The sequence below is a fragment of the Maylandia zebra genome, linkage group LG18 (assembly GCF_041146795.1).
Source record: "Maylandia zebra isolate NMK-2024a linkage group LG18, Mzebra_GT3a, whole genome shotgun sequence".
Taxonomy (NCBI): Eukaryota; Metazoa; Chordata; class Actinopteri; order Cichliformes; family Cichlidae; genus Maylandia; species Maylandia zebra.
In genome coordinates, this window is record NC_135184.1 from 21,259,427 (window position 1) to 21,284,392 (window position 24,966).

The window sequence follows — 24,966 nt, forward strand, 5'->3', positions numbered from 1 at the left end:
GGTGTCGTTGTCTTTTCCCTCCCTTTGGATAGACAAATTTGTGTTGTGGTTTTCCTTTCTTGTTTTGATATTGATATAACGGCATTGGGGTCTCTTTGTGTTAAGAATAAAGTCTATGATTTTACCATTTCTGCATTTTTTCATTTCTTTCTTTCTGTCCAGGCTTTATTCATTGTTGCTCCCCATACACTCCCCCAGACTTCCATCTTGGGGACGTAAGACTGTTGAAAGGTGAGGGGATGCTACACAGTGGTAAACATGACCCAGATTTTAGGAAGTAAAAATGAAAACTATTTTTCCTATTTTCGTATTTTTCTTACAATCGTATATTTTCTCAGGTCAAACACTCTTTCAGTGTTCAATTGTAAATATAATATTGGTTTATGAAATTTGCTAATCATTGCTTCCTGTTTTTACTTTGATTTTACACAGCAGCCCAACATTTTTGGAAATGTGTTGTACTTGTTTCTCCATAGCTATTGTCTATTACAGCTCACTCAGGCAAACTCCTGCGTAGATGAATATTTTCATGGTTTGCAGATAATATAGTCACATGAATATGATTAAGATCATGTCAATTTTTATTTATTGGTCGCAGTATATATTGGCATGCAATGGAATTTAGTTCATGCCCTCAAAGAGATGATTGGGGAGTGAGTGTTGCTGGTATTTCTTATCTTAATGGATGTGATGTCATACTAATAACCTGTAGTGGGTGTAACAAGTACACAGTATTGGTCCTGTCAAAGAAATCACTGTAATATAAACAATAGTACATTTTATTACCAGTAACAGAGACGGTGACAGAGTCACTTGTGGAGAAGCTGGAGTCATGTGAATATTCACACTGGTATAATCCATCCTTGTCAAAATCTACTTTGAGGATCTTGAATGTAGCAGAGTTGGTAGTTGATGGTTTTGTCTGACTGAATGAGCCTGAAATCTGCTTCAGAGTAAATTCTCCTTGTAGGAGCTGTTGGCTTTGAGGTGATATTGAACAAGTGATGCTGAGATCACTTCTCCACTTAACTTTATTAGCAGGATTCATGGAGATTCTGGGCTTTGGGAGGATCACTGAGGAAATAGCAGTCACAGAGAGAGGATCCAATTAAAATGGTAAAACATTTACCTTATTATATTAATAATATAATAAGAAACAATTTAATTTTTCACCTGAGCAGACAACACCAGCATCCTGACTGTGTGTACAGTCATGTGTCCCAAATCCTCTGTGCTGACACTCAGTCAGAGATCTCTCACTTCCTGAACAGGACACATCATCAAGCCAGATGGATCCACTTCCCTCACCAAAGCGGGCTGATACAGCAGCACTCTGTGCCGTTCCACAGCCGAGCTCTCTACAAACCACCTCAGCATCATTTATGTCCCAGTTATCATCACAGACTGTTCCCCAAGTGTTGTTGTAAAAGATTTCAACTCTTCCAGAGCAAGGAATGGACCCAGCTAATCTGATGGGTCCACCTGAATACACAGTACATGCATTTTAAATACCAAGTTTTTCATGGTTATTAATAGTTCAGAACAGCACCTAATTGAAGATCTTTGTGAGTCTTATTTCTGTGCAAGTTTTCATCATTTCAAGTTCACTCAAATTCACAGTGGAGAAATAAATAGCATTAGCTACACACACTGACACTTTTTGTTTTTTAAGTATTAGCAGTGTGAAAGGTTGATGGAAGACATATTTGTTAAGTACAAGAAACAAAGTATGTACTCAATAATGACATATATAACACCCAGAACTAGCTAATCTGATTTCAAAGCTCAAAAAGTATAAAGGAAATACTTAAGTATGATTGTAATGCTTAGTGCCATTTCATGAAGGCATGTACTCCATCATCCGTGTCAAATACTTTTGTCTGAAAAAATTCAGTAATTTGAGGTTAAAAAAGGAACCCAAAAAAATAAAAAATAAACAAAGAGAAATAACTGACACTGAACATGATGACACAGACAGGAGAACATAGAGGCACAGTAAGGAAATAAAAGAAGAAGTAACTAGAAGCCAGTGGAACCAGTGGATATGCAACAAAATGTACCACAGCAGCATTTTTTCACAAAGCTGTTGGTATTTTTACAGTGAATGAGAGGTTTCAAGTTTAAACCCTTTGATGCTCGACTCAAATATACAATATAACTAATAATAGCCACATATAATCACATGCCAGCTTTTTAAAAAAGGTTATCCTCAGTTTTACAGCATAATATGTAACAGATATATTTCTCTCCGGATGACAGCTGCATGGACCATTTTGTTACTGCCTACTGTGTATGACCCAAAAAAAGCATCTTTCACGCTTTGCTGTGCAGGTTATGACTCAAATCCAGAACTGCGAAAGCAGGAGTGTAAAACTAAAGGCAACTTTATTCTGAACGTAAGGGAACAAAATGAGCTATTAGTTCTGGGTTTGGCAGAAACCTGGAGCTAATAAGTCTTTGACAAATGACAATAACTAAACACTGTCAACAAAGTCAACTGAGCATCCAAATGTAAGACACTAAGACAGAACAAACCTTCAAAAAATGAGCCTTCACTGGCTGTTGCAAAAATCTGAGCACAACTCCCCTGATGGACAAGTGTTGTACTAAAACATTGTTTTTATCACAGCACGCTGATGTCAGCCTGCCTTTATTACAATATGATGATTTCAACAAGTTATGGCATCTCAAAGATGCTGTAACAGCTCTATTCAGGCCTTTTCATATGATATATTACTTAATGTGGTTGCTGGACATTTTTTTCAAGGTCAACTTTAACTTTGGACTCGAACAGTGAAGGTCAAGATCACGTGCTTAGCTAACCTAGATACTCATGATCCCAAAGGCCTAGTGTATTGGTGTGAAGTTTGAAGACATACAAAAACTGTAAAAAATTGTAAAGAAATTTTCACCTTGGGTGTGACCTTGATACCTTTATAAAAATGTAATCAGCTTGACCAGATATTGGTATTTAACATCACACAAAATTTGAAAAATATATCTTGTAAACTGTGGACGCTGACTGCTAACAAACAGACAGAGAAACAATTACAAACTCCTTCCCTTTGGGGGAGAATAAAGTATAACCACACACAGTGATTGGGAATGAGATGTAGGCTTCTATAGAGGAAAACAAACCCAAAGGAGGTAAAAGAACAGGAAGTGAAGCTAAAAAGCAACACTATGTAATTCATATACATATTTCTGTCCTGATTACAGCTGCATGGACCATTTTGTTTCTAAATACTGTGTATGAGACAGAAAAAACATCTCACCTGAACAGACGACACCAGCATCCTCACGATGTCCACAGTCGTGTAAACCAAATCCTCTGTGCTGACATTCAGTTAGAGATCTTTCAATCCCTGAACAGGACACATCATCAAGCCAGATTTGTCCTTTTCCTTCACTAAAGTGAGCTGATCGGGGGGCCTCCAGTGCCGGTCCACAGTCTGTCTGCAGACCACCTCAGCATCATTTATGTCCCAGACATCATCACAGACTGTTCCCCAGCTGTTGTTGTGATAGATTTCAACTCTTCCGGAGCAACGAGCTGACCCAGACTTCTCAGGATTAACTAATCTTATCTGAGCATCTAACAAAAGAGAGAACAGATTAAACAGTGTTTTTTTATATTTTTTAATTATCTTATTTATTTATTTTATTTTATTTTAAGTCAAAGAAGCAATAATGGTGTAAATGTGTCACTAAATGAGCTAAAACATATGTGAGTATCAGGATGACAAAGCAAATCTAATAAATAATTGAGAAAGGAAATCCAATGAGGAAATGAAAAAAAAAATTATATATTTTTTAAAACAATCATTTTTTGAAATTCTGAAATTAGACTTTTGAAATTTGTTTTTATTGAGTGTTCAATAGTGATTACTATACCTTTCTAATGTGATGTTGTTGTCCCTGGCTCTTTCTCTGTCTCTCCCTCCTGCTCTGTTCCTGTGCTACTGAGAGTGTAACTACTGCCCCTCCCCCCTTTTCCCAGCGCAAAGCACAAGACTCGCATGCGGAGCGAAGCGGAAAAAAGTGCGAGAAAGAGAGTGAGAGAAAGAAAAAAACCCCACGGCTCTCAATAAGGAGTCGGCTCCCGTCGTTCACTTCAACGATCCCGCTCTAAGAGCCGTTTCGTTCGAAACCGACACATCACTAGTTTGTGATCAGTCAACACGTTCTCACTCCCAAAGCGTAATATTTTATGCTAGGTGACAAATCGCCAACATGTTACCCAACACAACCACCATACTTGCCAACCTTGAGACCACAGAATTAGGGAGACATTCAAAAGGGCTGTTGGGGGGGAGGAGTGGTATACATAAACATATATATACAAAAAAACTTGAATTTTACAGTGTTTATTTATCGGATAAAATAAGTTAAATGTCACCGTTATTATTGTTCGGGCGGAAACAGGCCGGGTGTGTCCAAATTCAGAATCCACCTGAGGACCTTGCATTCACGATCTAAGTGGGCCGGGTCCTCCGAAAGCCAAGTAGACTGGAAATGAGCGACTGTGAAATTGGGCAGTATAGCCTTCAGAATTACGTCACGAGCTCTCTCGGTGGAGTTAAACTCTGCCGTCTGCTCCTTGCTATCTAAGTATAACCGGACACTGGCGTAAATTCTTGACCATCTCACACTTCTGTTTAATCAGTTTTCTGTTTGACGTTTATTCAGCTGTGTGAAAACCTCGAGGAACCCTCCCAAGGGATTAATAAAGTTTTATTTAATCTAATCTAATAACTTTAATCTCAGCCAAACTAATTTACTCACGAACAAATAAAACACTGAAAAAGGCCAAGCAATAACATGTTTAAGTTATTTAAATGGCATATCATGTTTATCCTGAGTAGCGAAAGACCGCGGGGGTTTGAAAACGATGTGCCCGGAGTTTGCTGTTCTCGTCGGCTCAGATATTTGAACTTTACACACCTACATTCTCGCCTGAAAATATGTTAAACCCAGGGGTTGTGGTCATAACCTGGTTAGTGGCTCTGGTTGCTCTTAGAGGGTGTTCTCCTTATGGCTGCGTGCAGCAGTGCTGGGGGAGGGTCTGTGCTGGCAGACATAGGTTACTGGCCTGGTAGCCTGGCTGCCCCTGAGTGGATCCGGGGAAGACATATGGGGGCTTGGGGTTCTGGCTGGGCCTTGGGGGCTTAGGTCCTTGTTGGTGTGGCCGAGGTTGTGGGCGGGTGGGTGCACGGGGGCTCAGCCCTGGCGCAGGGGGCCTCTGGCGCATCGGCCTAACTAGGGGGCTCTTCAACTGACAGGGAGTTTGTTCCATCCTTGCAGGAGTCCACTCTGCAGGTGGGGGAGAGTCATAGGAGAGGTGGAGAATAAACTTAACCTGGGTGTCTACTGTCTTGTGCAGTTTGGGAGATGATTGAATGTTAGGGTGGGTACAGTTTCCTCTGCAGTGGGGTCGGGTGGGCTGCCCCGGGTCCTGTGGGATTGGGCAGTCCTGCTGCCGTAGGCCCCGACCTGGATGGGCCTGGGCTCCCTTACCTTGGTGGGTGCCGAAGGACGGGGGTGTCTACTGGGGTCAGCGGGGGAGCTGGCACCAGGGAGGGGCATCTTGCACGCCACCTCTCTGGGAACTCCCAGGCCCTCCAAAGGCCTATCTCCCCTCACCACACTCCCTGTCGGTAACTGATGGCTCAGGGGTCAGTGCGTTGGTGGTTCTTGGTGTCCGGGGCTGGGCGCTCAGGTATGTACCAGCTCACTGCTGGTGACTACTTGGCGGGGCCTGGTGCCTGTTGCCCGGTCAGGCCTCTTCGGGGGGAAAAGGGGGCCCTCGGGCCTCCAGCCTCTGGGCCTGCGGCTCGGTTCACTCTGGCACAGCTGGCTGCCGGCAGAGCCGGTGGGCACGCCACTGCAGCCCCCTCTGGCATCTGCTCCGTGGCTATTGGGTGACCCCTCATCTGGGGCTCTCCTCAGCTCTTCCCAGGAGGGTGGCACGGATGCCCCTCCAGTGGTCCTCCTTGGGCTCTCGCACTCTGGGGCCTCTGGATGTCTGGAGCCTGGATCTCCTTCATGCCTGCTTCATGCCCTGGGGGACGGGGCTATGGCTCCCCTCACCCTCTAGCACAGTGGTTCCCAAATTTTTTTTTCCCTGGGCACCCCTTTGTTTTACATAAAAATGTTCGCGACACCCCCCCCCCTCGCGCGCGTGCGCGCGCACGCACTAACGCATCCTCCAACCACACACACCTATATTTTGCTCAATTGCGGTTTATTTCACACCTCAAACATTTAGTAAACAATTAAGCAAATACAAGTAATCTGCAGGTAGTAAGAAAATAAAGTACTAACTCTTTTACGCTGCATCCGCACGTACACGGGTATTTTTGAAAACGCAGCAGTTTCGTCCACATGTAAACGGCGTTTCGAATCACAGAAAACTGAGATTTTTTAAAACTCATTTTTTGCGTTTATGTGTGGATGAGGAATACAGAGTTCGTCACGCAACGTCAAAGGTATGTGCCTTTTTTCACGTCACGCTGTGCGCCACGTTATTGTTTACATGAGAGGAATTGCAGAATGACTGATAGAGACAAAATACTGTTAATCTGACTATCTGCAGGTTTTACACGCTTACATATACACACGCAGTTACTGTCCCTCTATTTAGAAAGGCAGAGGCGTCACGGTGTAATTATTATACATGTAGTTGTTTTTTCCCTGTGTAATAATATTCAACATTGCTATCAATAAATTTCTCAAAAAAAAATGCCTCTGTGCAAAATGGGTTTAAAAACATAAACAGTAGTTAGTCATTACAACAAGTGTTTGTGAACTAAAAATCAAGAATGTGGGATACTGTTTGTCCCTGATTTAAACAGCCCGGCGCTGCTCCCAACAAAGGGAAAACCAATTCTGCAGGGGAGACCTACCTCGGCACTTGTGCAGGTGAAACCAAAGGGAAGATATGCTTCACCATATTTTCTAGTCTTTGGCTTAGAATGAAGTTGGTTTGGAAACATATTCAGCGATGCTTCATCTCCTGCTTTGCGTTTGTGTAGGCGCCCCGTGCCAGCAATGTCCAAGCGTTGTTTTTGTTTTTTTTCCCCTTTTCATGCTGCGCCCCCCCTGCAATGGCTCTGCGCCCTCCTTGGGGGCGGGCCCCACACTTTGGGAAGGTCTGCTCTAGCAGATCATTACACGAAGGAACCTTTTAAATGCAAGCGCGCTCATGCTCACAGGTGTACACACGGGTACTCACACACACAAACTACACCCTTTTTGGCTGCTATCTGAAAGCACACTGTGCGCTGTCGATCTTACGTGCTGCACAATAATATTTAATATTTAGTATTTACTGTTATATTCACATAGATCATCGCGATGATGTTGTTTATTATATTGCTCTCTTTATTATATTGCTCTCTTTTTCTTTGCTTGTTTTCTCTTTTTTCTTTCTCAACAGGTGATCCAGGTGATTGATATATGCATTTTTTGTCTGTTTGGTTTGTTGGTTTTTGCCCTTTATCACCGTCCCTCTTCCCCGCTCTTTTTCTTTCCCTCTTTCTTTCTCCCTTTTCTTTTCCCCAGTCAAGTCTGTCCTGTGTTCAGCAAATGAAAATAAAATAAACAATAAAAGCAAAGGTGTTATCAAATAGACCAATATGGCAAGGCTGGGACGGTCCATTTGGTAAAGTAAATCGGTTGGGCATCTTTCTTTGCCTTTAGACAACAATTGTGATGGCAAAAGAACCAAACGGGACAGGCAAAAAAACAAAAACTAAAAACAAAGATATCATAAGGTAACATTTTTCATAGATATTACTGAATAAAATTTGTTTGCAGGTCATTTAGCTCATATTTTAGCACTGCTACATTGCAGAGTAATGCCTATCCTGTTCTTTTTATGAGTCATATTTAAATAGTGGTGAAATTAAACTTATTGCTACATTTCTGGGAGATTTTTTTATTTTGAACGTTTCAGGGAATGCAGTCTCCAGTTATTCAATCTATTTTTACGTTACGTTAAGTTAAATTTTTCATAAATCAAGTGAAGGATTTTGGAATAATAAATTTTTACAGTTGTTTCTGTAACATTTAGATTATGTTGCCAGTAATTTTGTTTTCTTTTAAAAGCTCAAAGACATTTTTCTTCGTGACATATGAATGCCTCAGACTGCTGCTGTTTTCTATTCTTTTATTATTATTTTTTCTATTTCTGTTTTTTATGGTCTTCTTTGTTTGTTTCTTCTTCTAGTTGAATTTGCATTTTCTGCCATATGTGTTCAATTTAAAAAATACATTATGTTTTAACCTCCAGCAACTTGAATCCCTATAAGATGATAGTTTCTATGAGTTCTGAGTTTTATGAGATTTTACAAACAATAAATTCATTTAATAATAATTTCAATTTCTTTTAGTAATTATTTAATAATTATTTATTATGTTTCTTTTGTTTTGTTGTCCTTTTTCTAGCTTAGTTATGCATCAAGTACTGTGCTATGCGTTCAACAAAGTCAAGTTGTAAAATATTATTGCACTAGAATTAGGTTATGTAGCTTTCAAAACAAATTTTAAAATATTCACGAGATCTGTGGGTTTCATATTTTTAAAAATTCATTTAATTATTAAAAAAAAGATAAATAAAAAGATAAATAAAAATTTAATTAATCTACTAAGAAATATATGAACATGGCATCACATGTATCAAAAGAAGAAAACAGAGGAGAAAAAATGATTTAATATGCCAAAACTGTTTTATGTGTTGGAAGGTAGAACAGCTGTCACTCTGGTGCTTTCACTCATGCACAGTTTATCTTTAATATATGACATTATTCACAGAAAAATTGACTGACCTGCAAATGTTGAAGATGCAAACAGATACGAGACTGTAGAAAAGAAAATATAACTTATTATGCTGAAATAATGAACTGTTCTCGTTTCAATAAATACCAGAAAACTTTTTAGAAACTGAAAACTGATTGCCGGAGTCCTCTGACAAACTCTGTTAGTATAGCAAAGAAAGGGTACACACCAGCTCACTCCTTGGCGGCCGCTTATCGGGGCCTGGAGCCTGGGGCTCGCTCGGGCCACTTCGGAGGTGGGGTGCCTGCGGCCTCTCGGCCTGGGGCTCGGTCACTCAGGCACGGCTGGCTGCCGGCGGAGCTCACGGGCGCGTCACTGCAACTCCCCCTGGCTTCTGCTCCGCGGCTGCTGAGTGAGCCCTCATCTGGGACTCTCCTCAGTTCTTTCCGGGACAGTGGCGCGGCTGCCCCTCTGTTGGTCTTCCTTGGTCTCTTGTGTTCTGGGGGCCTCTGGATGTCTGGAGTTTTGATCTCCTCCATACCTGCTTCATGCCCTGGAGGGGGCTGTGACCCCCCCCCCCCCCCCCCACACCCTCTAGCAGATCATTACATGAAGGAACCTTTTAAAAAAAAACAAAAAAAAAAAAACAAGCGCGTCCATGCTCACAGGTGTACACATGGGTGATCACACCCACAAACTACACCCTTTTTGGCTGCTACCTCAAAGCACACTGTGTTCTGTTGATCTTATGTGCTGCACAATAATGTTTAATATTTAGTATTTACTGTCATATTCCCATATATCATTGTGATGTTGTTTATTCTATTACTCTTGTTCTCTTCTGCTTGCTTTCTTTTTTCTTTCTCAACAGGTGATCCAGGTGACTGATATATGCATTTTCTTTTTCTTTTCTTTTTTTCTGCCCGTTCTGTTGGTTTTAGTTTTTTGCCCTTCTCCCCCGTCCCTCTTCTCAGCTGTTTCTCTTTCCCTCTTTCTTTCTCCCCTTCTTTCCCCCAGTCAAGTCTGTCCCGTATTCAGTAAGTGAAGATAAAATAAACAATAAAAGGTGAATCAAATGGACCATTACGGCAAGGCTGGGATGGTCAATTTGGTAAAGTAAATCGGTTGGGCATCTTTCTTTGCCTTTAGACAACAATTCTGATGGCAAAAGAACCAAACGGGACAGGCAAAAAAAAAAAAAAAAAAAAAAGTATAGCAAAGAAAGAAAATAATTAAGTGATATAAAGTTCATCTCACCGATGCCCAAATAGAAGAAGTTTCTCTGTTGTGCCCACATGGCTGAGACTCAAAATGTGTTCTCTGTAAAATGAGTCATATGTGACAGAAAAGTTCAGTCTGGGGTCTACCCAAACACTCCACACTGTGTTCTTCCCCTTGAAACACCTCCTCCTCCTTCCTAGTGCCTTTAAGACTCTGTACAAACTTTGTGGATTGGTTTATTTCAAAGTAAAATATAATCATTTTAGATTTGTATAAGTAGAACAGCAGCCCTGTGCAGTGTCATGTAAACCTTTATCTAAACAAACAAAAAGCGAATCAAAACAGAAATTTCATTTGGCACCTAAATGAAAGGAGAGAAATATGTATGTGCAGCATTAGAGTGAGTTGAACACCTGAATCTAGATGAAATGAAGGATTGTGTTTCAAACTGTGTTCATCTCTGAAAGTTACTGACAGAGAGTTTGTTTTGTTAGTACAAAAATCCATGAAAACAGCTGCAGCTACAACCTGCAGGAACTGCGGACCCCAAAATACTGATGTGTTCATAAACTGTTCTTACACATCTGGAATTCAGAAACTGTTCAAATAAGCTGAGTTTTTTTTCACACAGCAAGTGTTTCATTTGTTTCCTAAACTTGTACATGGACGACTTAAACAAACAAAGCTAATATTTTACTGTGAGGCAGATGGAATGAAATGAATTAGTTATTCTTATCAGTTCTGTAATCCACAACAGTTAGACAGCTAAATTGAAGATTACTTCTTGATAGTTGCAGGTCTCTGTAGACGTCTGAAGGCTGCAGGTATTTGTTCCACCTGCAGTCTCAAACGGATGTGATGTTGCTGTTAAGCCACAGTTACACAGATTAGAAGACATTAGATCCTCTGATTGATATTTTTGGCACTCAGCTCTAAAATAACCACAGAAACCTCAGTGTGTGATGTAGCTCAGTACATCAAGCATTTCCCCATGCTGAAAACACTTTAATCTGAACCATGCAAATGTGCAGCTTACTTAAAGCTTTTTTCTGAACCAAGTCCCTCAGGAGCATCTGTTTCTCTTTTTTCTCTCCCAATCCCAAACAGGAAACTAGTTTTCCCCAACAATATATTCAGAAATAAAACATTTGAATGTAACCTACAAAAAAAATCTGTTTGGATCATTGTGAAGCATGCACAGAAATCATGATGACCACAGGATGTTTAACATGTTCAACAACACTATGAGATGAAATCATTAAATATGTGAACTGACTCAAAAATTGTATCGAACTGTGTACATTTGATCAAAAACTCATACTGACATGCTGGCACAAACTCAGTTTTGTGTAAACAAAACTGAGTTTGCCTCAAGACGTTACAACAGAAAAACTGTGTTGGTACTTTTTTGCGAGTCAAATCCACATTGCAAAATCATATATATGATGCAAATGTCCAACAAATAAACAATAATTAAAACAATCTCCTAGTCACACATCTCACCTGATGCACCAAATTTAAACTGTGAAACAAACTGAAGTCTCTGAGTCTTGAGTGATTTTAAAATAGCAGCACTAGAAACTCTGCAACATTAATGTCATGGTCCCTCCCTCCTGTCCTCCACCACTGACTCGTCTTTTCTATATTTCCCTCTGTTTCTTTCTATGTTGTTTGTCTCGTGCTCAAGCTGTGGCCTTCACGTTTCCTGCACTCTGCTTTCAGAAACACCTGCAATCAAACTCCACTTACCTCCTGTTTAGAATCGCTGCCTCAGATTGTTCTGTCTGCTCATGTGTTAGTGACACTCAGGCTCTTGGTTACCTCAATGATTTAAAGTTCATGTTGATGTTGTTCGTCCTCAGTGAATCAGCCAGTGTCTCAGTACTATCCAGGGGCTCATTGCCTGCCTATCATTACCAATCACTATTGGATACAAAATCTACCTAGATTCACCCTGTTCACATGATTTTACTTCATTTAATCAATCTTTTACCCGTGGCCACATCCTGCATTTGACACCATTGCTTTAGACATAATTGAAACACTCAGAAGGGAGATCAGCCCACTTTAAATCAGGTATGGTTTGATTTCTATGAGTCAAGTCCTTGTAAACTCTCCATAGTGTCAGTGGTGAGGACAGCTCAGTATTAAAAATAATGAATGCATTTGCACATATGCATATAGCTTTCTTATTTTTTTGTCAGCACTTGTGAAAAGAAATCCAAAGGCTCACAGAAGAATTTGCATCAACAGAGATAAAGAGATATACTATGACAGGAAAGCACATGAAGAGGAAATAAACATTTCATAACCGCTGACAATTTGTTTCAGCCTCAGTGATACTTGTTGGTGACAGCTAAAAAAAATTCTCTGAAACCATTCTTATCAAATGTCTCATCAGATGTTGCAATCCTACTTAGGTACATATTTATGCAAGTACAGGTCTGCTGGGACAACCACTGCTAGCTGTTTTACAGACACATATCTTATTTTCTTTACTTAACCAACTTAATAAGGAACTCGTGCTGTGAATATTTCTATTTACTATTTAATTTCATATATTTATTTTACTGTATCCACCATAGATTAGAACCAAGGAGTGTTTGAATGAGGGTCACACTCAAATGTGTATGACAAGCAAAAAGCCACAGGCTGAAGCACGTCCATGTCTTTCTGATGACATGTGATATTAAAAACATACCATACTTCAATTTGAGTTCTGACATTTTCATAAATATTTTTTGGGTAATTGTTAGACAAAGATCAGCCTGTACTTTCATTAGTTCAGTGTAAAATGTACCAGTGACAACTTCACTATCTATATTTCATGAAAGGTTATTTTCATATTGAAGAATACTGAAGAATCCAACACAACTCGGGAATCTCACTTTCAGCCTTTTTATTTTGGTCACACTGTCTCTGTCATTGATACTCTATTGTTTGGTACTTTGTAGTGCTTCCAGCCGAAATAGGGAAGGCATGACTAGAAGATGTTCACCAGCTCCACTGCTCCACTCCTCCCCTGCAGTCACCCCACCAAGCTCACCCTGCCACACAGTTTGCAGAAGAATGGAGGTTTATTTCTGCAACCATGAAAAATTGTAATGAACTTGTTATGTATAACATTGACATCTGGTGGAGGAAGAGTGCATATGTGCTTTGTGAACATACAATGAATGACGTGATCCAGAAATTAATACAAAATAACATAGTTGAATACATGATGTTTGTTGAAATAATGATCAAAATTCTGAAAGTCTCTTCAAATGTTCATATTTAATGACAATGTTCAGCATTCATTGACAAACCAAAACTCACTTATGCTGACCTACTTATTAAAACAAAATTCCATTGAATCATCAAATGTATGTAAGCATTTTATCTGTTACATTTTAACCAGTGTTTGAATCATAAAATGTAAGGGTCACCATGGGTGGAAATGTCACAGTACTGGGTCTGTGATCCAGTATTTGTGTGTTATTGATTCTGACCTAATATTCTTTGATTATTGTTATTCCTGGGTTTAATTATCGTTGGTTGTTATGTCTCTGGAGATCGTAGTTCTCCCTCCCGTAGTATTTATCATAGCCTGTGTTTAGTCTCTGTTCCCATGTCTTCTCTGTGAGTGTCCTGTGTCCCACATCTCATGTCTGGACACCCTTGTCTCTTTGTTTCCCTCTGTTCCCGAGTCAGTCATGTTTCCATGTGTCAGTGTGTTGCACACTTGGACAAACTACACTTTCAGGTGTGCATGAGTTTAGAATCATTTCTCTTTACTTGTTCATTTGCTCTGCAAATACGAAAACACAAGCACTTTGGTTTAGCGTAGCTGCACTCTGCAGGCTGTCCGTGCACTAAAACACACAGGACCCCAAAGCTGTCCCATCCAGTGCCTGCGTGAGCATCACCCATGGGAATCATCATTAACCAAAATATTCTAGCTGGATTGCCAATGAGCACAGTATATGTCAAAATACAGTAATAAAGAACTGAATGCACCCAGTAACAACAACAAGCACCCCAACAGGTAACATTATGGAGGGGGGACAGTATCTATTACAATACATCCATCTGTGTCCACCCATTAAATGAGTCCCACAAGTGTCTCAGTTATTATGAATGTCTCATGCTTCCTGTTTTATTTTGATAGTCCCTTGTCCTGTGTTCAGTGTATTGCGTTTTGCTTCCCCTTGTCTTGTTATGTCAGATTACCCTCAGCTGTGTTCCCTGCCTGTGTGCCATTCCCTGTTTATATAGTGTGTGTTGTTCCTCTGTTCCTCTTCGTTTGCTTGTCATCCTCTGCATTTACTCTGTCTTCCACCGTGTTTACAAGTTTATTGTTAAAGGTCTCTGTTTTTCAGGTGGTATGTTATGTTTAGTTACCCCAGTCTAGGTTTTTGTTAGTTTCTCTCAGTTTTCCTTTGCTTTTTTTATAGTGTTTTTTTTTTTTGTTCACCTCACTCTGACTCCATTGTCTGCATTTGAGTCCCCAATCTCCTGAAGCCATGCTGTCTGACATCGCAGACGTCACAGGAATAAAACCTGTGCTGGTTCAACACTTTGACCTGAAGCTTACGGCTGAAAGAACTCCAACTCCCTGTATATTTGTCCAGGTCCCTCCTTTCATGATTGCAAATGGTTAAAAAGCACCAACACATCTTTTCTATTTTGGTTTAAATAAACTGGCTATCAACAAAATATTGTTCTGGACGGTACGGTGGTTCAGTGGTTAGTGGTGTTTCCTCATAGATGGTTCCTGTTTCAAACTATTTATTAACTGATGGATTTCTCTGAGGTGTGTGTATCTTCTCCCTGTTCCTGTGTCTCTTTTACAGCAATGATTGAATTTTTCTGTCACAGTTCACACTTTGGTGATAATGTGAATATTTCGTAGCAGATGCTCTTCCACCTGCTGAAGTTATATTTGACCCAAGGTCCAAAAGCTATGTAATTAACAATCATACAATTCACCTTTTGTCAACAACACTGCCCAAATCTTGGCATAATGGGTATAAATTATACATAACATCATGTAAAAATGTAAAAGTCCTGGGCTGATGAAGCAGTCAGTGTGGATTTCGCATGAAGTCACTGGTGGTCCTATGTATAACTCTTAAACAGCTCAGACAGCTGTTGACAGTCTTCTCATGTTTACTTTCTTCTTTTCTGAAGAGAAATGGTTCTCGTAGAGAACTGGTTTGCAGTAATTCAGTTCCTTGGAATAATAATGGCACAGTCTACAGCGTGGACATGGACATTTATATTTTATTTATATTTTATTACACAAAAGGCCAAGGGCGTGATGTTAAAGTGGAAACTGGACCCAGGACAGAAACAACTGCACTGTGCTGCTAACACAACTTTGACTCTTTGGAAGATTCAGCACAGACAGCATGCTAACGCTAAGCTAGCCAATAACCCAGAGTTAAATCTGAGTGAATAACGACCCCAGCCCAGCAGGTGAACCCTGAACTTTGTGAGGTAGGAAAAGCAGTGATGAGCAGTCATAAAATTAATAAACTTTATTTAACAAGGTAATAAAAGAAAAAGTATTTAATGTACTAATAGGAAATAAAACTGCTAATGAAAATTCTCTACAGTCTTGTTGTCAGTGCTGATCATGAACAGCAGGGGTCGCAGCTTTGCCATTTTACAGCAGTAGCAGTGAGAGCTCAGAGTGCAGCAGGAAAACACAGGAAGTACGACAAAAGATGTCTTGATGCATGCTCAGTCATCAAGGTAAGTAAATCTCCGAAGTTTGATTCTGTTCATCCGGACGTAACATTTTTAGTGGGAGAAATGTTTCCATGTGAAACTGAATTCTCTTAGGCAATTTTCTTCAACTTACTTCGTCAGGCTTCTTGATGAATGATTCAAAGCACAAACCACTTTTTTTTACTTCCTTTTGTTCTGTTGTGGAGATATGGTACAGGCAACACAGGAGCTGTAACTCTCCATTCTGACTTTATTCATCTCCAAACTACAACTGGACACATTGCGCCAAAAACCAGCAGAACCCCTCCTCCCGACCTGGGTGTGAGTGGAGCCCTCTGGTGGGCCACCACACTGTTCTCTTCCAATATATTGTTGCAATATACCCTAACCCCAACATCAGTTGTCTCTGATTCTCAGTCCAGTTCTTGTGTAATTTGGCAGCATTTCCTCCCTGTTTCCCTTCCTTAAGAAGTGCTTCTTGACAGCTTCCCACTCTCATACTTTGCATGGAAAATAACCCAAATACATGAGCAGAAACAGGCAACAGATTAAACTGAAAACTAGCTTTATTCCAAGTGGCTGAAGGTCTACAAATCAAAGTCCATAAATTCAAAAGGAAAATACCAAAAATTCCGAGAAGAAGAGGTAATCTGTACTTTTTAAAATACTGGAGGAGAAACAAAGAAAAATAAAAGTAAACATAAACAAGAATTCTAAGTCCTAAAACTCAAACCTCTGAGTCCATGACCCAAGACCATGACACTCTTCCACTGGGACCACTTCATCTGATCAAACAGTAGATGGATCAACTGCAGAGTCAATTGCGTCTCTCAGGTCCTGTGTCAGGTTTATTGGATGATGAGGAGGAAGGATTATTTTCAAACTTAAGTCACAGTCACGCTATTAAGAGTTTATACTGGAGAGGAAAGGCAGGTTAAATAGAGCCGCTGCAGTAATGTGTCAGACATTTAAAACATAAATATAATTAAACAGTATTTAAACAACTTTAATCTAAATTCCAACAAAAGTTTAGACTTGTGTGTTTGTTTCTATGATTCTATTCTATCTCTTGGACTGCTTCCTCCTCGGCCTCCACTTCTTCAGCTCTGGAAACATCCGTCTCATCGTTCTCCTTTTTGTCTGATTTCTGCTTTTTGATGACCTGGAGAGACGATACACAATGCATGTTACTGTTCCTACATTTCTCAGCTACTACTCAGTTTCATACATGCTTTTATTTACTCTGATGTACCTTATAGTAGAAATGAAGGGCAATGTTCTCCAAAAGCAGAATCAGTGGCAGGAAAACATATCTCAGGATTGGAGTTCTTGAATCTGTGGAAAGCGATCAGGCATCATCAGAATATCAATTGTTTCAACTGCTTTAAATGTCTGAAAAAAGATTACATGGAAAAACCTTCTCATAAACCATCCATGTTAACATGAACAGATTATGAAACAATGGGCTTCCACTGAATGGCATGTAAAAGTCACCCCACCCAGCCACAACCTTACTACATCACACACTCCAGACACACATGGTTTAGGAGGCGTGGCTCCATCTGACCAATATGGTGGCCACGTTGCATCATCATCATCAGACTGAACAGCAGTCACTAATGAATTACCTACATTTAGATTGGTAAATCTTTGGATAGTCAAACAGTTGTGTAGTCACAGTTATATGACGTACAAATGTTGAGTTCTGTTGTCTAGGCGAGAGGCGGGGTACACCCTGGACAGGTCGCCAGTCTGTCGCAGGGCCAACACATAGGGACAGACAACCATTCACACTCAGATTCACTCGCACATTCACACCTAGTGGCAATTTGTATTATCCAATTAACCTATCCCCACAAGCTGCATGTCTTTGGACATATATACCCATTTCAATTATTTATTTTTACTAGTGAAACCAATATAACATCTCCACATTCACAAATATACATTTCTGACATTCAAAAACAAAACAAAAACAAATCAGCGACCAATATAGCCACCTGTCTTTGCAAGGACACTCAAAAGCCTGCCATCCATGGATTCTGTCAGTGTTTTGATCTGTTCACCATCAACATTGCGTGCAGCAGCAACCACAGCCTCCCAGACACTGTTCAGAGAGGTGTACTGTTTTCCCTCCTTGTAAATCTCACATTTGATGATGGACCACAGGTTCTCAATGGGGTTCAGATCAGGTGAACAAGGTGGCCATGTCATTAGTTTTTCTTCTTTTATACCCTTTCTTGCCAGCCACGCTGTGGAGTACTTGGACGCGTGTGATGGAGCATTGTCCTGCATGAAAATCATGTTTTTCTTGAAGGATGCAGACTTCTTCCTGTACCACTGCTTGAAGAAGGTGTCTTCCAGAAACTGGCAGTAGGACTGGGAGTTGAGCTTGACTCCATCCTCAACCCGAAAAGGCTCCACAAGCTCATCTTTGATGATACCAGCCCAAACCAGTACTCCACCTCCACCTTGCTGGCGTCTGAGTCGGACTGGAGCTCTCTGCCCTTTACCAATCCAGCCACGGGCCCATCCATCTGGCCCATCAAGACTCACTCTCATTTCGCCAGTCCATAAAACCTTAGAAAAACCAGTCTTGAGATATTTCTTGGCCCAGTCTTGACGTTTCAGCTTGTGTGTCTTGTTCAGTGGTGGTCGTCTTTCAGCCTTTCTTACCTTGGCCATGTCTCTGAGTATTGCACACCTTGTGCTTTTGGGCACTCCAGTGATGTTGCAGCTCTGAAATATGGCCAAACTGGTGGCAAGTGGCATCTTGGCAGCTGCACGCTTGACTTTTCTCAGTTCATGGGCAGTTATTTTGCGCCTTGGTTTTTCCACACACTTCTTGCGACCCTGTTGACTATTTTGAATGAAACGCTTGATTGTTCGATGATCACGCTTCAGAAGCATTGCAATTTTGAGACTGCTGCATCCCTCTGCAAGATATCTCACTATTTTTGACTTTTCTGAGCCTGTCAAGTCCTTCTTTTGACCCATTTTGCCAAAGGAAAGGACGTTGCCTAATAATTATGCACACCTGATATAGGGTGTTGATGTCATTAGACCACACCCCTTCTCATTACAGAGATGCACATCACCTAATATGCTTAATTGGTAGTAGGCTTTCGAGCCTATACAGCTTGGAGTAAGACAACATGCATGAAGAGGATGATGTGGACAAAATACTCATTTGCCTAATAATTCTGCACTCCCTGTATTAGAACAACATGGCTTCGTAGCAGAAGATTTCTGGTGATGAATTGGCCTGTCAGTCCGGACCTTTTTGACACATCAAGTAATAAAGCATGATAAACAGGACTGTTGTTGGGAATTTCGGGACTGTTTAGTAGCTTAAATCCTCCGTTTCCCATAAGTCCAGCAGCTGGTCTACTCGATTTTTATGGACTGTAGTTAAAATAAATGTGGCTGCTACACAGTAGTAAACATGACTCTGTCCATGTTTTTGAGATCTGTTGTTATCATCAAATTCAAATTGAGTGAATATTTTTTTATTAAAATGGTCTCAGTGTAAACACGTGATGTGTTTCTATGTTTATGAGATTTGCAAATCATTGCATTCTGTTTTTATTTACACTTAATCCCACCTTTGTTTGGAACTAAATTCTCCTTAAAAATTATCTAATAAAGCTCACTCAGGTCAGACTCCAGTCAGACACAAAAGGAAAACTCCTGTATAGGTGGGCATTGTTGTGACTACCAGTTAATATAAATAAAATGTGTTTTTTCACTTAGTTTGTGTTTTGATTTTGGTTTGTGAGTGTTATTTAGTGTGTAATAAATTCATCATTATAATCATTCATTTGCTCACTCTACATATTGAGCTGCGAATCAATCTCTTATGAAAGCTAAATTGTTAAATCTTAATACTATCAGATGGTATACCTAATTGTCAAGGTCCGGCAGTCCTCCAGCTGACCTGCCCATTGTTTCCATGTGCGTTTTGTTTGTGTCTCCCTCTTTTCCTTGTCTCTGTGATTTTGGTTACACTCTCGCTCCCGGATGTTTTGTCCTGCAACCTCTCAACCCAGAAATGGTAAATGGTAAATGGCCTGTATTTATATAGCGCTTTACTAGTCCCTAAGGACCCCAAAGCGCTTTACATATCCAGTCATCCACCCATTCACACACACATTCACACACTGGTGATGGCAAGCTACATTGTAGCCACAGCCACCCTGGGGCGCACTGACAGAGGCGAGGCTGCCGGATACTGGCGCCACCAGGCCCTCTGACCACCACCAGGTGGTCAGAGGGCCAGAAGTGTTCCGGCGCTGGAGGTAGCCACACCTGCTGCTCATCAGCCGCTCTGATTACAGTCTTCTGAGCCACCTATTTGGCAGTGCGACCGAGCTCCAGTCAACGCTGGATTGTTGAGTTAATCTTCATCAGTACAGCCGTGATTCGTAGTGTTAGAAACCTCACTAATTGTGGATATTCTTGCTAACATGTCTGTGTGCTTGTGTGTTGTCAGGAGTTGGGAGCGGAGAGTGTCGAGTCACTGGAGCGGATCACATATCGGAGAACAAGAGTGGAGTCACAAATTGGAGCACGAGTACGGAGTATAAATAGGGTTCACAGAATTGAGCACGGGTCATCGGTGTGTTTTTGCATTGCTACGGACTATCACACTGTGAGGAGGACCTGTGAAAGTCTTATCGTGAAGCCAAAGTGTCGGAGAGCTGTGTATATTTACCTTTACCTTTCACTGTAAATAAACTCTGTGTTTTCTTTCGCAAAGAGTCCTTTGCTTGGGTTCGATTACTAACCACCCACTGTGACAGAACAATCCAGCTACATAATGGACCCAGCAGACTCGACCCCAGTGCTGCGGGAATTATCACTGCAGGCGGACCTGCTGGAGCGGCACGAGGAGATGCTTCAGCATATAACCAAGGAGCAGAGCACCCTGTTGCAGGTAGTGACTGAATTACAAGTTACGTTGCTATCTTCTCTCTTCCCTTGCTGCCAGCAAGCTCTCATTGACTCTGGAGCAGAGCAGAGTTTTCTAGATGAGAAAAATGTAAAGCTACAAAAACTAAATTTTAATTTTCATATTTTAATTGCTTAAAATGTTTAGACAGAATAGCATATTTATTTGGCCATATCTAAGTCTGTTTGCAAGTCATTTAGCTCATATTTTGGCACCATTACATTGCAGAGTAAGGTCTACACTACACTTTTTTTTTCTTTTTTTCTTTTTTTTTTTTTTTCTTTTATTATGAGCTTTTATCAGGAATCATACTTTAATAGTGGTGAGAATACATCTTTTTTTCTTTTTCTTTTTTGTTCTACATTTCTGAGATTTTTTTTTCTGGTGAACCTTTCAAGCAATGGAGTCTGCAGTTATTAAATCTATTTTTACCTTCTTCAACTTATCTAATAGTAGAATAAGTAAAAAGCATGCTTTTAATAAATCAAGAGGATGATGAAATAATGATGATAAACAATGATAGTTTCCACATGACCTTGACTCAGTAATTTGAAGGTAAACAAATGACAACATCCAAACGCTGTCAACTACGTCAACTGAGCATCCAAATGTAAGACACTGAGACAGAACAAACCCCAAAAGTGAGTCTTCATTGGCTGTTGCAAAAATCTGAGCATATCTCCCCTGATGGACAAGTGCTGTACCGAAACATTTTTATCACACCTTGTTGATATCAGCCTGCCTTTATGATGATGTCAGCCAGTTATGGCATCTCAAAGATGCTGTAACAGCTCTATTCAGGTCTTTTCATATGATATATTACTTGATGTGGTTGTTGGACATTTTTTTTTCTAGGTCAACTTTGACCTTGGACTTGAACAGTGAAGGTCAAGATCAAGTGCTTAGCTAACCTAGATACTCATGATCCCAAAGGCCCAGTGTATTGGTGTGAAGTTTGAAGACATAACGAAAAATGTAGGTAATATAAAGTTTTTACTGATTTTCACATTGGGTGTGACCTCGACCTGATTTTTACAAAAATGAAATCAGCTGTCATTGGTATCAACCATCATACAAAATTTAAAAAAAAAAAAAAAAAAGTCTTGTAAACTGTGGATGCTGACTGCTAACAAACAGACAGAGAAACAATTACAAACTCCTTCCCTTTGGGGAGAATAAAGTATAAACACACAGACAGTGATTGGGAATGAGATGCATGCTTCTATAGACGAAAATGAACAAAGATGAACACAAAGGAGGGAAAAGAACAGGAAGTGAAGCTAAACAGTGACACTGTATACATTATAATAGTTAACATACAGATTTCTGTCCTGATTACAGCTGCATGGACCATTTTGTTACTGAATACTGTGTATGAGACAAAAAGCATCTCACCTATCTCACAGATGACACCAGCATCCTGATGATGTCCACAGTCGTGTGAACCAAATCCTCTGTGCTGACACTCAGTTAGAGAACTTTCACTTCCTGAACAGGACACATCATCCAGCCAGATTTGTCCTGTTCCTTCACCAAACTGAGCTGATCGGGGGGCCTCCAGTGCCGGTCCACAGCCTAACTGACTGCAGACCACCTCAGCATCATTGATGTCCCAGCCATCATCACAGACTGTTCCCCATCTGTTGTTGTAGGAGATTTCAACTCTTCCGAAGCAACGAGCTGACCCAGGATTAACTAATCTTATCTGAGCATCTGACAAAAGAAAGAGCAGATTACACTCTGTTTCTTATTTTATTTTATTTAAGCTACTCTGGTTAAAAAGGGCTGACATCACTTGGGCAGCTAAAGCAGTCAGCTAACCGCGAGAGAAAAGAAAATATTCTGCTCTTCTCCCCTTTTGTGGGATGCAGTGGGGAGGTAGAGCGTACAGCCCGATCCGGCGGGGAGGTATGGGAAGCCAGATCGGGCGCCCACTTCCGGCTCTCCTCTCTGCTCTCTCTCCTATCTTGTCCCTTTTGTCTTACTTCTCTCTATCACCTTTTCTATCCCTTTGACGAAGTTAGGCTCCATAAATATTTCTCAGTTGCAGTGAATGGATAGAAGGAAACTAAACAGAAGAAAGAAGAAGAGAAATAACAATTTTAACATAAACCATTGACACACTCACGGGCCTGATCAAACCTGGCAGGGCCTCCTTGGATGAGGGTGTCTAGTGATAATGGTCGAAACACCCGATGAATCCAAGGTCCACTACTGACGATGTGTCCCAAATTTTAATATGATAAGCTAGACCTCTAATCCCTAAACCTAACCAAGGAAGGAAAATGGCAGATTAGCCTGGGTAAAAGACTGAAAGTTCAGGCACACAACGATGTGTGCTGCTGGTAAAGTTTCTGGGCTGCCTTTCTTCATAACAGCCATCCCTCAAGAGTCTCTCCAACCAAAGCAATGCATTATCAGGGACTTTAACATCTAGTCCTTTTACTGAATTCTAATTACTTTTTTATAATAATGTGATTTTTCATTTTCAAAGTCAATTACATCCAATAAATTAATGAATTTAATAATTAATTTGAAATGTGCTTTTTTTTAATTTCATTTATGTATTTCTTTTTTTTTCTTTTTTGCTTTATCCTTTTTAATTTAATTCTGCATCTAATTAAGTCAGTGCTGTCCTATGCTTTCAATAAGTTATAAAATATTGTACCTATCAAAACAAATTTTGTTTGTTTGTAAAATATTCAATGTATGTGTTTATATATATTTATATATAAACACTATTTACATATAAACACCTTCAAGGTGCATTAAAGACTCTTTTGCAAGCAGACAGTCTCCAAGGTTTTGGGAGGATTTGGGAGATAACCGGAGGACAGAAGCTGCAGAGAGGTATGTAATTGTGCTACTCTGCTTCTTGTTCCCAGCTCTAGACAGTCACAAGAGCTGCTCCATGTTTAAAACAATTTATTTAATTATTAAAGAAAAATAATAAAAGACGGATAAATAAAAACTGAGAATTAATCAAAATAATAGATAAACATAAAGCCAAATAGAAGAGGGGGAAAAATCATATAATGTAATTTCATTTATCAGTCTGGTGTTTTGGGGAACACCCTCATCCACGCACAGTTTAATTTCAATATATGAGACTATTTAAAGAAAACTTTTGCATGTGAAACTCAGTTTAACAAACATGACTGACCTTCGACAGCTGAAGATGCAGACAAAGAAGTGACTGTAGAAAAGAAATTAGAATTCATTATTCTGAAATGATAAGCTCTTCCTGTCTGGATACAATAAAAACTTGAACTGAACACAGCATACCAAATTAAGAAAAGAATTAAATGACAGAACAGAAAACCTTTAAGGAACTGAACACTGATTGCCGGAGTCCTCTGACAAACTCTGTTAGTATTAGGGGTGTAATTTCCAGGGGGCTTGGGGGGTTATGATCCCCCCGAAATCAGACCCAGCCAATATAACCACCCTAATAAAATTATGAATTATCTTGCCTAAATAGGCTGTTGATTTTCTTTACTCATTTCAGTTAATACCCACAACATAGTTGCATGTTTAATCATCTGGGAATTTACACAGATTTAGTTATTTATTTGGACAGAGATCTTGACCCCCCCAATGTTCAGCACAAAGTTACGCCCATCGTTAGTATAGCAAAGAAAGAAAATAATTAAGTGATATAAAGTTCATCTCACCGATGGCCAAATAGAAGAAGTTTCTCTGTTGTGTCCACATGGCTGAGACTCAAAATGTGTTCTGTGTAAAATGAATCATCAGTGACAAAAAAGTTAAATCTACCCAAACACTTCACACTGTTTATTCCCCTTGAAATGCCTCCTCCTCCATAGTATTTTAAAGTAAAGACATTGTAAATACTTTGTGGATCATTTTATTTAGGAGTAAAATATAATAATTTTGGATTTGTGTATGTAGAACAGCAGCAGTGTCTAAACAGACACAAAGCAATTCAAAAATAAAGTTTACTTTGGCACCTAAATTAAATGAGAAATATGTATGTGCAGCATTAGAGTGAGTTGAACACCTAAATCTAGATGAAATAAAGGATTATGTTTCAAACTGTGTTCATCTCTGAAAGTTACGGACAGACAGTTTATTTCATTACTGCAAAAATTTATGAAAACACCTGCAGCTACGACCTGCAGGAACTGCTGAACACAAAATACTGATATGTATTCATAAACTGTTCTCATATATCTAGAATTCAGAAATTTTTTAATTGTTTTTTTTACACAGCGTGTGTTTCATATTTTTCCTAAACGTATACATGGACAAATTATCTGTAGAGTTTTGTAATATGCATG

The 24,966-nt window shown here is 40.0% G+C and overlaps 1 pseudogene across 1 annotated transcript; it reads right to left on the reverse strand.

Annotated features, from left to right (window-relative positions):
• Positions 1-165: 165 nt before the first annotated feature.
• Positions 166-24,379, reverse strand: LOC143413679 (scavenger receptor cysteine-rich domain-containing protein DMBT1-like; annotated as a pseudogene). The gene is made up of 6 exons (XR_013094284.1): positions 24,340-24,379; positions 22,047-22,378; positions 3,282-3,563; positions 1,174-1,482; positions 787-1,074; positions 166-221 (listed from the first exon to the last, which is right to left on the reverse strand). The product of XR_013094284.1 is annotated as a scavenger receptor cysteine-rich domain-containing protein DMBT1-like (transcript).
• Between the last annotated feature and the right edge of the window lie 587 nt (positions 24,380-24,966).